Source organism: Otolemur garnettii, unplaced genomic scaffold (assembly GCF_000181295.1).
Source record: "Otolemur garnettii isolate 467f Iridium unplaced genomic scaffold, OtoGar3 scaffold00147, whole genome shotgun sequence".
In the NCBI taxonomy this organism is placed as follows: Eukaryota; Metazoa; Chordata; class Mammalia; order Primates; family Galagidae; genus Otolemur; species Otolemur garnettii.
In genome coordinates this window covers 4,738,501-4,749,644 of record NW_003852542.1, presented here as the reverse complement: position 1 = coordinate 4,749,644, position 11,144 = coordinate 4,738,501, and the positions used below count along the sequence as shown (strand labels likewise).

At 34.2% G+C, this 11,144-nt stretch overlaps 1 non-coding gene across 1 annotated transcript; it reads right to left on the bottom strand.

Annotated features, from left to right (window-relative positions):
- Positions 1 to 7,164: 7,164 nt before the first annotated feature.
- LOC111728287 lies at positions 7,165 to 7,290 on the bottom strand. Its single transcript, XR_002775630.1, has one exon. It is a non-coding gene; the product is annotated as a U4atac minor spliceosomal RNA (small nuclear RNA).
- Positions 7,291 to 11,144: the final 3,854 nt, after the last annotated feature.

The window sequence follows — 11,144 nt, the reverse complement described above, 5'->3', positions numbered from 1 at the left end:
AATATAGGATACAGCAGTAAATTGTTTGTCTTGGGAGAACTCTGAACACGGAGGGAAATGAGTAAAGTATCATCCTTCATGCAAATATGGGAACTTTTTTATCAGATACAAAGCCAAGCTAAGTTTAGTATGTGATTATATTATTTTTGTTTTTAAGTGAGAGATACTTTAAATTCTTTTGGATTACTTTAAAGGAAACACATGGGTCATTTGTAAGATAGTGATAAATTTCATGTTTTTAAAGAAACTTTGGTTTTATTTCTCTATAGATTATACATGAAGTTGATAAATGTATAGAAACATAAAGACTATATGCTTTGTTATCAGTTTTATAGCGTAAATTTAGGGCTCTTTGCTAGTAAATATTCAAAACAAATTCTTCCTTAATGGCCTCAATGGAAAAAAAATGAGCCTGGATATCTTTACAGTATCACATTTCTAGTATTATAACTAAAGGTCAGTTGTCATATTTACTATCAGCTCTGATATTTCAAGGTTTTATAGCTTGTCAAATCACATCTGGCAGAAACTTGCTATGAAGTGTTTCAGCTTGGTTAAAAAAAATCCTTTTATTCTGTGCAAAATGTATTATAGTGAATTTTATAAAGAGAATAATTTCCTCAGGAATTTAGGAAATTTTGGACATAGCCCCCTCCCCTTTTTCAAATACAAACTTGGAAGGAACATTTTACACAAATGCTTTATTAACTTTAGAAACGGGCATTGCAAAGTTAGATTTGTATATTTTCAAGTAATTCTTAGAAGATCATCTGCTAATGGAGTACTGTGTAATGTTAGCAAAATTTGGGATATTGCCATTTACCTTACTTCAAACAAAACAGTGTGTTTAGATAACAAAGAGTATAATTCATACTAAGATAATGGAAACTGTAATGCAATTTTTCAGAATAAAATCTCTTGTTACTTCATTCTTCCATTTTCAGGTGATATAGAGAAGAAGGAGCTGATGTGCTGAACTCAAAAGGCCGGTATAGTAGAGCTAGATTAGTCATCCAGTGCAAATCAATGCATAGATTAAATATAATCTAACCTGGGTAATAGGTTTGTAGGTATATATGAATGGTGAAGTGCTTGAAAACTGAAATTTGATAAACAGAAGTGAAACACACAGCACATGCACTGAGTGGGGGAAAACACTGCAATGGCACAGCACAAATATGAGGCAGGGTTGCAGGGGAAACTTACTAGTGGAGAATTAATAAAACTCTCCCTGGTCTCCTGAGCCTCATCTCCCCCCTAAGTAGAATGACCCAGGAGAATGTCCCTCATTCTGAGGCTATTTCACAAATTAAGTAGGAAGTTGAAAGGCAACAGGGTCACCCAAACATTATTATAGAAATATAAATTAGAAGGCCTGTGTTCACATAACTAAGCACATTGCTTCATTGACAAAATGAACATACTGATTGCAGAGGTCAAGTGCCTTAGGTATTTTGCATTTCAGGGCTGATGTCAGCTGGAAACTGGCCAGATTTTTTCTAGGCTCGATGAGAAGTGAGAGTGGTCTATTAGCCAACAATAATTTGGTCTCCCCTGACATAATAGACTCTGGGAGTAATTTCCATTAATAAAAATTCTCATGTCCCTCAACTTTATATCTTTGTGTCTACCATGATGCCTAATGGAAAATAATGCCTCATTAAATTTTAATAGGAAAAATAAGCATATTATCACAAATTTTGATATGTAAGAACCTAGAGAAATTATTATCTAGGTATGAGATTGGCTCTGCAGTTAGGACTTTCAGAAGGAAAAATGAGGAAATATGTCTCCTATTCATGGTTATCTCTTCCAAGATAATGTATGGACAACAACACATTAATGCCTACTCTTTCATTTCTGATTTTATTATTTGAGTCCATTACATTTTTTGTCAATTTAAAAGTTTTGTCATTTCTGTTTATCTATTTGAAAAATGACTTTATGTTTCATTGGTGTTCTCTATTACTCATCTATTGTCTATTTCATTCATCTCTGCCTTAACCTTTATTATTTTCATTCTCCACTAAGTTGAGTTAGTTTGTTCTTTTCTAGTCCCTTAAACTGTAAAGTTAGATTCTTAATTTGAGATCTTTCTTCTTTTTTAGTGCTATATAGCTATAAATTATTTTCTTAGCACCTTTTGCTACATTACAAAGTTTCAGTATGTTATGTATTTGATTTTATTTGTCTCAAGATATATTCTTATTTCCTGGGGATTTTTTCTTTGACCCATTTAGTTGTTAATTTTTTTAATTGTCATACATTTATAGACTTTTCTATTTTTCTTTTCTTATTAATATCAAGCTTCATTCCATGCCATCAAAAAAGACACTTTGTATGATTTCAATTAAAAAAAATATCGAGTCCTATTTTATGACCTAATATATGATCTATTCTAAAGTGTTCCATGAGCACATCAGGAAAAAAATGATTATTATGTCATTGGTTCTATGTATGTCTGTTAGGTTCAGTTGGCTTATAGAATTGTCAAATTCTTCTTGAATTTCTGCATGATTGTTATGTTCATTATAAATGTAGGATATGGGGTATTTTACTATTTTCCTAGAACTGCCTATTTCTTCCTTCAATTCTGTAAATGTCTGCTTCATATATTTAGGAGTTCTGATGCTGGGTACATACAAATCAAAAACCATTATATGTTAGGTGATTTGATCATTTTATCATGAAATGCTTTTATCTACAAAGTCTTTCTTTGTCTCTTATAATAATTTTTAATTTAAAGTTTATTTTTTTCTTATGTTAGTATAAACATTCCTGTTCTCTTTTGGTTACTCATTGCATGGAATATTTTTTTTTCTATTTCTAAAAATTGTTCATAGTTTTCAATGATCTCTTCCCATCTTTTTAAGTCTATGAATATATTTCTAAAAATATACTTTAAAATACTAATTTGGTAGTTGCAATATACAGGTCATATCACTGTTTATGTCTATTTACTATTTTATTTAAAAATAAATAGTGTTTTCCAATTTCTTTGTGGAGTAGAGCTTAAAGATAATACTTTTTATCAAAACAATATTCTCTTATCTTCTCATAAAGAATTTTGAATTTTATTTCAGCAAATTAAGTTTGACAATTAAGTTTGCAAACATCCTAGCTACTTGCTGAATATCACCAATGGTCACCTTCAGAGACAGCACTCTCTTTGGGATGCTGTGACCTAGTCCACCCTTCAAAGCCATTTGGGAACTCTTCTTTTGTTATGGTCGTCAGAGGTGTCCTCATATTACCTTTGATGTCCTGATGTCAGCAAAATGTCTACCTTTCAATATTTCCTTTATCTTTGGTTAAAGAAAGAGGCCATTGGGGGGCCAGATTAAGTGACTAGGGAGTGCATTCCAATAGTTATTTATTTATTTATTGGCTTAAAACTTCCTCACAGTGCCACGTGAGCTGCTGCATTGTCATGATGTAAGAGTCATGAATTGTTGGCAAAATGTTTAGGTTGTTTTCATTTAACTTTTTCACATAGCCTTTTCAGCACTTCCAAATAGCAAACTCAGTTAACTGTTCAGTTAGTACAACTTCATAATGAACAATCCATCTGATATAATAAGTGTGAGCAGCAAATTTTTGACTCTTGATTTGGACTGATGAAATATTTTAGTCATTAAGAATTGGTTGACTTTCATTGTACACTTTCATTCTTTGTTTCAGGGTCCTATTGGTACACCCATGTTTCATCACCAGTGATAACATGACCCAAAACATTGTGTTGCTTCCCTAGAGGTTTTGGCAAACTTTGACTCTCCTTTGATCATTGGTGAGCAAAGGACCCAAAGGACCATTTTTGCACACACCTTTCTCAGGCCAAGATTTTCAGTTAAGATTTTCCTATCTCTTTAGCAATGTGTACTTGGTTTTCTCTGGTTATCACAGTCAACTAATGATTTTGACAATCATCACAATTTGAAGAACTTTACAGTGTTCTATTTGTTGCTGGTCACTCTGACTTCTCTTCATCAGTGATGCCTTCTCTTCACACAGAGAATGTTAAATCCATTTGTACATTGCCATTTTTCTTCTTGGCATTATTCCCATAAACTTGAACTAACATGTCTCTGATTGCACCTCTACTCTTGCAAAGGTTAACAAAAAATTTAATGTTTTCCCTTTGCTCTAATTCAAGCTGTGACATTCTTGTGACTGCACACAAAAACATGAGACAACAATAAATGAATGTCACTCAGCAAGACACCACTACATGTTGACTTGAACACAACTGTTAGACACTCTAACAAGTGTTATGAAACCTCTTCGAGTTGTTTGTACAGTGCTGCTAACATAAGCACACAGTGGGAAGTTTGCAAAATTGTTAGACCTTGTAAGTAAAATGCCAGCTATCACCTTGAAACTGTAGGGGCTTAGTTTTATGCTTTGTTAGGTTTGTCTCTTTCAGTTATGCCTCTCATCCTAGTGAAATATTGTAGTTCAAAAATTCAATTTTTATTCCAAACTCTTGGCTCTTCTTGAGATTCTTTGTTTATTTCAAGGTGCTAGCTGAGCTACTGGAACTTGGTGGGACTCAAATTCTAAATTCTAATTCTCCTAAATTAGTAGTAGTTGAAATCTCTGATTAACACTTACTGTCTTATATAAAATAGTTGTTGCTTTCTATTGGACTGGCCATGTGTCCTCTGTACATGGGTAATTTATCAGTCAATAATGAATATGAGAGAGTTTAAACTAGTATATTATGTCATCTCCCTTAGTGAGTTTCTTCTTTCTGGACATCACCCTCCTCCCCAAATTTTAGAAACTCTGGCCTCCCTTAAAAACATTTTCTCACATATCAAAATAAAAAGATAGCAAATTACTATTTGAATTCTTACCATTGGTTAATACGTAACACAGGAATATTCTCGAATATTCTCAGGAGACTTTTTCTCCATGAAAGGGGTAAAATGACCTTAGCCTTGTTTATTGAAAACATAAACAAATCTTGAGCTATTGCTTATAAGATCTTATATTTAAAAAAAATCCTACAACTCAAGCTCAGTTAATCAGATAAAAAATCAACTATCATAATTAAACAACTAGGAACTTTCTGGTGGGTTAGAAGATATGATGAAGAAGGTATAACAGTAAATAATTAAATATTGTCTTTGCTTTCTGTCCTATAAAAGACTCTTTCTTTTCCTTTGGTGGAGGTCTCAAATCTCTTTGGGTTTGGAGCTACCCAGTTAATGAATCATTGTTTGGTTAAATAAACTCTTTAAAAATTTAATTTTTGTGCTTCACTTTACCTTTTGAACAACACCATATGGAATATAGTGGAATATGTAGTTAGAAAACAAGCTAATATCTCTTACATTTTTCTGTCATATGGAAAGAAACCCCAAGAAAATATGGAAGTGCAGGAAATATTTTGAAAAATACAGTAAGTTTAAGGTGTCTGAAATGTATAATTGCCATTAAGCACAAGTTATTTACAATGCAGGATGGTTTAATTTGTTGATGTTTTCCAATTTTCTCTTGATGTTTACACAATCATAATAATATAAGAGGAAAGTTACAATGATCTGATCTGATTTTGAAGTCAGAATAATTTAAGAGGAATTTATAATTGCCATAAAGTATATTTTGAAAATATAATTGTGAACACATTCCTTAATATTAGAGCAATCATATGGCTAGAATTTTCTCAATAACCTGAAAGTGCTATAATGGTATAGTGTTTACATGACATCAAAATAAACATTTTTCAAGTAGTGAAATAATAGTTATGATCAAGGTTTGCATTCATGATTTCTGGAAGCAGTACATTTTCCACACTGACCTATATTAAAATTCAGCTGTCGGAATGTGAGTTGAATTTAGTGTCAATTTTTGATTTGTGAGGGTGATCATTAGTTGACATAAAACCAAATTTCATCGCCTACCTCCTAAGTACAGCTCCAAAGTGTCACTAATAATTACACCATCACACAGCCAATGATCTGACTTAGATTCTCAGTTCTTTTTGATTTTGTTAGTATGTGAGAAAGAATTTTGGTTATTATTTGGAATGGAGTAAATATTTGTTTCACTGTATTATCTCTTTGTCATCATTTTTTTCCTGTGGATATTTAGGAAACAAGCTAATTTCTCTTATGTTTTCCTGTCATACAAAAGATTTTTATTTTATAAATGGTGGTTGATTTTACCAGGCCCATTGTTGAAGTAGTTGCCAAAATATGCCATTTTGACACCTGACTAAAACTTAAGGCTTGCTTTGTGGTTATATGTGTACCCACATGCAATTATCCTAAATTGCTCATAAACAGAGATTACATGAGTAAATGTGATAGGCAGATACAAATCATTCATGGACCACTTCCCAGTCACCTGCAAAATATAATAACTAGAAACAAGCTGTATTCATTTCAACTCAGTAATGAATTGAAAACTACTTGTGACACCTAAATCATTTAGAAGTTACAATTCTACTGTAGAAGATAAAAACAAAAACAAAAACAAAAACACAGTGTAGAGGAGATAAGACCATTGATGTGACCCAGATGAGATCTAAGTAACTAAGTGACCCAGAGGTGGTGTATGTGGACAGAATGAAAAGGATACTTATAAAATATCTTACAAGTACCTACAGGATATCTTCCAAGGTATGAGCCAATGGAGGTGTCATTTAAATATGTTGAAAAATGAATAAATATTTTTATTCTCTGAAACTTGCCAGAGCAAGACCCCATTTCTAAAAATTAGCTAGGCATTGTGGTGAGTGCCTGTAGTCCCAGCTACTTGGGAGGCTGAGGCAAGAGAATCACTTGAATCCAAGAGTTTGAGTTTGTTGTGAGCTAAGATGACATGGCACTCTACCAAGGGTGACCAAGTGAGGCTCTCTCTCAAAAAACAAAAACAAATTTAAAAAACTAGTCTAATTTAATTAATACCTTAAGTCAAAATTGCCTATTCCCTCCATACCCCTATACAAAATTAGATCAGTCCATATGCTCTATAGGATTTTTCACTAAATCATAAAATCCATTCCCTTCTCCCAATGTGTGATATAATCACAAAAATTAATTTGATTATCAATTCACTAGAGGCCTCCTACCTCTTCTCTACCTCAGCCTTGTCACTTTTTTTGGTTTGTTTGTTTGATTCTTTAATATTTTTTATATGAAAAAAGAGATTTTTCTTTTTTCCAAAAATAGCACCAATATAAAGCAAAGCTCTAGTTGATGCCAGCATGTTGTGTAGGTGTTAACAGTACTGCCCTCAGTATGCACTTATTAGACAGTAGCACAACCCCAAGAAAAGGATAGTTAGCCTTGTCCCTATTAATAGATTCTCCAAACTATCTCATTACTGATCATTCTTAAACCACCTATCTGAGAAAGCAAGCCACCTACTTGGAATCCCTGAAGAGTGTGTAGTTTTCACTGTTTTCTTTCCTTTTCTGACTGCTGCCTACCACACTTATCCTGTTAAGGTGAAGTTATTCTCAATCAATTTAAGTCTGCATGTCATTTATTCTATAAATGACATAAATTAGCTAAAAGTAATAATAATTTACATCTGCTTGGAACAAGGTTTTTTCTCTGCTCAGAACACCTTCTACTCATACTTACTAATCTAACTGATACCCTAACACCTTTTTAACTTAGATCAATTATTCCATTCTTTAGGAAGCTTTCTTCTTATTGTGGTTATGATTTCAAAGGCTTCATTTGTGACTTCTTGTCATCCCAGCCCTGGTCCTAATACGTGACAAACAAAAGTGACTTCTTCATTTTCTGAATGTCTAACTAGACATGATTCCTTTAAAGATAATCTTATTTTTTAGTTACAGGGCCATTTCCATTTTTAGACACAAAGTGCTCAAGTAATGATTGTTGAATGAGAGACTAAATTAGTGAGATCTAATTTATTAAATTAATTGCTCACTTGGATAATGCATGCATTTATTGGACACTTACAATGTGCCATCAATATATAAAATACAAATTTTTCTTTCTCTGAAGAATTAGCAGTATGAAACACTTTTTGCCAAGAGCTTTGGTCAAAATGTTTGTGCAAAACAAATTCTGAACTATTCATTCTTCAGAACAAAATATCAATTAATTTAGCTATTTCTGCTCTTTTTAAAAATATATATGAAATGACATTGTCCTTTGTGCAAATACACTACGTTTATTCATCTTTTGATGCACTGTGGATTACTTCTACTTGGGGCTATTACAAATAATGCTTTTTTATGAACAAAGTTATGCATATTTTGGTGGACATACATATACATTTCTGTTGGTTATAGCCATTGGAGTGGCAGTGCTAACTCATAGAATATCAATATGGCTATCCTTGGCATATACAAAAAGTTTTTCAAGATCAGAACAAACACCTTATAAAAATGGAGATTTAAATGAACAAGAAACGTGAATAAGTACTCAACATCATTAGTCTTCAAACAAATGCAAGATAAAAACACATCACTTCGAAACTGGAATTCTTGCATGCTGCTGGTGGGATTGTATAAAAGTGTAATCAGTATGGAAAAGAGTATGATGGTTTATCAAAAAGTTAAAAATAGAATATGATAGGACAGTCCCACTTAGGACAGTTTCACTTATGCCCCCAAGCTGGAAGTAGGATCTTGAAGAGATAATCGTACACCCATTTTCATAGCAGTACTATGCACAATAGCCAAGAAGTGGCAGCAACCCAAAGGCCCATTGACAGAAGAATGGATAAACAAAGTGTGGTGCTTTCACACAGTGGAATACTATTCACCCTTGAAATGCTGTCACATACGACAGCATGGATGAACTTTGAGGACATTATGCTAAGTGAAATACAAGATAAGTATAGTGGCTCAAGCCTATAATCCCAGAACTCTGGGAAGCTGAAGCAGGAAGATTACTTGAGACCACGAACTTAGCAACAGAGTGAGACACACACACATGCCCAACCCCCAGCTACAAAAAATAAAAAAAATTAGCCAGGCACAATGGTGCACTTATAGTCCCACCTACTCAGAAAACTGAGGGAGGAGGATCACTTGAGCCCAGAAGTTTGAGGCTTCAGTGAGCTGTGATCACATCATTGTACTCTAGCCTGGGTGACAGAACAAGACTCTATCCCTAAAAAATAAATCTTTTAAAAATGCAAAAAAAAAAAAAAAAAGTTTTTCAAGATGCTGTACATATTTATGTTCTTATCAGCAGTAAAGAGGAATTCTTATTTCCCCACATCCTTACTAATAACCATGCTATAGTAGTTCAATTCTCAAGAATTAGAAATTAGGTTTAATTACCATTAATATAGTATTGAGCCAATATTTATGTATTTCTTGGAATATTAGAGTATCTACACATATGAACTACATGCCCTATTCTTTTTCCATTTTTTGCTTGTCTTTTCATAAGGAATTTTCTTTTTTGGATATTTATATGGTCTGGATTATTTTCATTTTCAAGACTTTTCTTAACAAAATTTCCTGCTATTTATTTATTTAAAACTTTTGGTTTTGAAATACTTATAGATTCCCAGTAAAAGACTGGTATTGAAAGAGGTCCTGTGTACATATCCCTCCATGATTACTTTTTACATAATCACCATGCATTATCAAATGTAAGAATTTGACATTAGCACAATACCTGCGAACAATAAATACTGTATCGTTTAATCACATGTCGAGATTCATGTAACTACCACCAAAATTAAGATGCAGAACTATTTCATCACAATATTAGCTTTATTAGGCCTGAACAGTAGTAAAATACCCCCTCTCCCACAGGAAAAGTATTGATTCTCCAGAGGTCGTCTTCTAATTTCTCCCGTCAAGGGGTGGGGAACTACCAAATTTCCATCAGGTGAAGAAGAAAGTCCAAACTCTCCATCTGGTCTCCACTGACACTATGGGAAGGGATCCCTTTTACTGCTAGTGGGAATGAAGTAAAATCCATCTCCCTCCTTCCACACCTCTGACATTGCCCTTGTGGGGAACTTGTGTTGCCTCATTGCAGCCTGGCAAAGGTAACAGTCTATACTCCCCACTCAGATCTCACCATCATGAGTGGGGGTAGCATTACAATATTTTATTATGGAGTACAATAGTTATTGTCTAAAACTTTCCTGGCTGCTAGTCTGCACCTTCCTTTTTATTTGCTTGTTAGTTTGTTTCAGTTTGTTTTTTGTTTCTTAGCTTAAAAGAACATTTATCCAAAAGACCATTATTTTGCCATTACTCTGTAGTGCCAGCTCTTAGATAAATTAAACCTTCATTTTTCTGAACTCTGTTTTATTTCATTGTTCTTTTTATTTATCTTATATGCATATCTGTTGGGTGTCCAGTGGACCCCAACCTGGGACAGTGGCCAGCAAGGGAGATGGTGCTGAGGAAAGAAACAGAAACTTACGCCAAACTTAGTGAATAAAACTGGAACCCTGTAAGTGCATACACTGTTCCATGTGCCTAGTGGCAGCGTGAGAATAATGCAGCACCTGTCCTGTTTCCTGGAATCTTTTTATTGGGTACATGACAGAGTACATATCCAAGTTAGTAGTCAGCAATCAAGGTTAAGAATGAGAGAGAGGGGAGACTACAGCCCCCAGATACATTGGGTAAAGGGTAAACAGGGACATAGGGTAATGTAACATCTGAAGAGGCCAGATAATGGTGTACCCAGAAGAGAGAGAGGGGAGAACAAGTCTCATCTCCTTAGACAGACATCTCTGCTTCTCTAGCCTAAGCTAGTAGTTGATAGTTTCAGTTGCCTACACTGCTGATTTCCCCCTGGAAGGTTAGTCATGTAGACATCCCTCCTACTCTCATTTGGAAGGTCCATGAGGCATTCAGCCTGTCCACCTCCCACATATATCTCACTTTCTTAATCATGTAATATGTCCTAATTTCAGGCAGTCTTAGTATCTGCTTCTCTCCCATTTCTTCTATTAGTTTATTTTGTTCTGTTTAATGTCTCTCAAAAATATTTTAATTTTTTTTTTTTGAGACAGAGCCTCAAGCTGTCCGCCTGGGTAGAGTGCCGTGGCATTACAGCTCACCGCAACCTCCAACTCCTGGGCTCAAGCGAGTCTCCTGCCTCCGCCTCCCAAGTAGCTGGGACCACAGGCGCCCGCCACAATGCCCGGCTATTTTTTTTTGGTTGCAGCCGTCATTG